This window comes from Adiantum capillus-veneris, chromosome 18 (assembly GCF_014529385.1).
Source record: "Adiantum capillus-veneris isolate H3 chromosome 18, ASM1452938v2, whole genome shotgun sequence".
NCBI lineage: Eukaryota > Viridiplantae > Streptophyta > Polypodiopsida > Polypodiales > Pteridaceae > Adiantum > Adiantum capillus-veneris.
Window position 1 is genome coordinate 24,436,348 of NC_140948.1, and position 3,989 is coordinate 24,440,336.

The window sequence follows — 3,989 nt, forward strand, 5'->3', positions numbered from 1 at the left end:
ATGTATTCAAATGTTCGACATCGTGATGGATTGCACCCTACATATCCACTAGCCATGCACTATAAATGGGTTGTGGATCTAGTCACGATGCCTTTAGGACTCTGGCAGATGAGGTACTTGGTTCTTGCACGAGAGGATCTAACTAATCAGGTTGAAGGAAGAGCATTAAGAGCTAAAACCACAGAAGCTGGGTGCAAATTCCTTCTTGATGAGGTGATTTGCCGTTATGGTTGTGTGGGAAAAATCACTGCAGATCGAGGTGAATTGGATGCCGAAGAAGCAAGGGAGTTCTTTTCTAGATTAGGGATCAAGCTTTCTCTTACTACAGCTTACAACCCTGAAGGCAATGGAAAGAGTGAAAGAGGGCATCCTCCTATCATCAAAGCTTTGGCCAAGGCTTGCGAAGGAAGAGTTGGTGAGTGGCCAAAACTGTTACCATATGCTTTATGGGCTGATCGTACAACACATAGCTCAGTAACTGGCTACATGCCTGCGGAGCTAATGTATGGTCAAAAGCCAGTGATGCCGATTGAAGATACAATTCCTACATGGAATGTACTACCTTGGCAAGAGGGGCTTAGTAGGGAAGATCTCCTTGCACTGCGTATAAGGCAGCTAGAGAGAAGACCTGGAGACATTGAAGCTGCAAAAGAACGACTCAAAAATGCAAGATTGAAAAACAAGGACTACTTTGATAAGCGACATCGGCTCAGGAGCAAAGCAATTGACAAAGGTGACTTGGTTTTAGTGTATGATAGTAGCCTTGATAACCAACACACAGTCATGCGTAAGTTTTCAAAAAGATGGTTTGGACCATATGTTGTAAAACATGTGCATGAAAATGCTACTTACAGCTTGTCTGAACTAGATGGCACAGAAGTAAAGATTCCCATTGCAGGAAAAAGGATCAAAATGTTTAAGAGAAGAGGAGACAATGATCCAGAAAATGTTGATGAGGAAGAAGAGCAAAACACAGGTGAAGATCAAAGTGAAAATGAAGCTTTGGAATCATCCAGTGAAGATGAAAGCAAGGAAGATGTACAAGAGGGCTGACCTTACAAAGAAATAATTTGGCACATACCGGAGGATGTGCAGGTTTAGAGGGGGTGGATGTCGTGCTGTGACATGTACATAGTGGGAACACATGCTACAAGAGTTATCTTGTAACTTTTTAGATACATAATTATATTTTCTATAATGTACATATGCATATGTAAGTATAAAAATAAGCTTTCTATCTCATCTTATTATTTATCTCAAGGGTAATGTATTCTTACTTTACCATCAAAAAAATACTATGGGAAAAGTGTCAACAGCTCCGCCTCTTTAACTTGGGGCAAAAAGCATTGATTCTTTATTTCTACTATTTCATTATCATCTCACACCCTAGCTAGATCCTATATCTAGGGTAAACTCCAATATATATATATTCTATGTATTTTTTATACTTTTCTTATATTTCTTTTTAAATAGCTACTAGGAGAGAATCAAATCCTAGTGGGACACTAGGTGGCATGATTTCAAAGATACACTTATTTTAATGCATTATTGCAAGCATGATTACAAAACTTTGTCAAGGAGAAATGTCATGCTTTCATATGGCATGAGGTGTCCTTGGGAATTAAATGAAAGTCAAGGCTAAGGAGACCACATGAAGACTTTTGCTGCCATAAATGGACCCTATTTTGATGAATTTTTTACACAAGGTTCCAATCCGAATTGGAGAATGATTTTAAAATAAACATCGTAGCTAATGAGCTGAAGTTTTTGCCCATATTTTTATTTTTTTATTTGGAGCTACGGTTGAGGAGATATGATCAAAATACTGGACCCCAGTCTGCCCACATCATGCAGGGACAGCTCATTTCCAACTTTTCCAATTCCTGTTCACACTGGCTCCTCTCTTCTTGTGTAAACCCTTGTGGGTTCCCTTCACCTATAAAAGGGGGCCTCTTCTTCCTTGGAAGGAACTCAAGCATTCAAGCCATTGATGAGAGGAATTCTCGAGGGAGTGAGTAGTAATGCCTAATTGTACTTAGCTCCCCATTAACATAAGCCCAAGCCTACACTTTCTCCTAGAGGGAGACTAGCCATTCTTGCAACAAGCTAACCTTGGAAGATCAACTCTAATCAAAGAAGGTCTTACACTTGGCGTATCAATCAAAGTGTAATTCTCCACTCTTCTTCTCTCTCCCATCAATAATGGTGCCGAAGGGTTTCAAGTAAGATGTGTTCTACATTGATGTTTTTTTGATTTCTTGTCGTTTTCATTTTCATCTCTAATCCAACATATATATATGTATCTAATCTCATCTCCTTAACCAAGCCTATCTCTCTCATTCTTAGTAATTCATCCTCTCTAGGTTCTCTTTGCTACAGGTACATCTCTCCCCGCAGTATCCTTATTGCCTACGAGCAAGAATAGGGCTTGGGAGGGAAACTTCTCATCTCTTCACTTCTCTCATATCTACATTTCTCACATACTATCCTAGATGAATAACCCACATGATGATCATTTCTATCGCTTTCACTCTGTACGATCTATTAGAATTAACGTATGGATTAGCCGAAAAATACACTTTCAACAACGTATAGTGTTTCTCTTTGGCCCAGAAAGGCTTAATGAAATACTTCTATCACCGGATCCCATCATACTACCTCTCATAGACTATAATTTTTCTTTTGATGTAAGCGTAGTAATCTTGCTATGAACCAAGAGGATTTGTACACACAATTAATCCCAATCACTAGACAAAATATATATATTATGGTAAGCACAAAACTACAATTCCAAAGAACAATTCGTAGCCTATTTGGTCAGCCAAGATTGAATGCCATTAACTCATCCATTAACCCTTTCATATTACCCATGATACGATATGACCATAGCCTTGATGTTTTCATCTTCGTATTGTTTTGACATTCTCTTTTGCGTTCTTTCTTTGTGTGTGTGAATGCAAGAGAGAAAAAGCGAGTCTTCTTTGATTGCACTTCTTTCCAAACCCTAGTCTTCATGGCATCTATGGTTTAACTCCTTCATATAGTTTTTGTTGAGTTCTCTCACAAACTCTCACAGCCATAAGCCCGGTGCTTTCCTGGCAAGACCGCAAATTTCTCGACAACGTGCTCTCTCAGGTGTACATGACAATGCATGTAGCAGGACCACCGGGTCAAAATCTTGTCTTTACTGGTCAAATCCTATATGAGTAGACACATACGTGCTCTCTCAGGTGTACATGACAATGCATGTAGCAGGAAAAACCCCTTTGCCTCTTTTAGTTCCATAGTTTCTTCTAGAAGGAGAGAGAGAGAGAGAGAGAGAGAGAGAGAGAGAGAGAGAGAGATAGATAGATAGATAGATAGATAGTTCTATTATCGTCCTGGGAGGTCAAATATGACCTATGGGACCAAATGAACATGTCACGTGGTGTGAGTGGAGTTCATAAGTGACTCTCGATGCTCAAAAATGGCTGAAATGAGCGTCGCAATAGAGAGTCCACATCGTGGTTGGGAGAGGAAGGTATGTAGGGAGAGCTCATGGCTGAATATATGGGGAAAAGAGGACCTAATGTGGTCAAAAGCTGAGCACTCAAGTAGTGTGTGGTACTCACTCTCTCGCACTTGACGAGGGCATAAGGTGCAAAGTCGATGACACTCCTCGCCAGTGCCCCAACGTCCTGTCTCGCAGCGTAGAGAATGGGAGCTAAGACGAATGGAGGCAATGGTGCGGATCGCACTCAACGGGATGGGCTCAAGGATGTAGGAATGGGTTCGGTTACCTCGTTCCAAGAAGAAGAGAGATTTGTAGTTTGGGGCAACGTGTGTGGTGTAATGGCTGAAGCGAGAACCTCCAGATTTCTCCCAAGCCATGATACATTGGCGTTGTAAGAAGGCCTCATTAACTTGGGAGTCGATCGACGCATCCTTGACCAAGTGACATGCATCCCATCTTCCAAACCATTTCTTAATATCAAGCATCCACCCCGAAC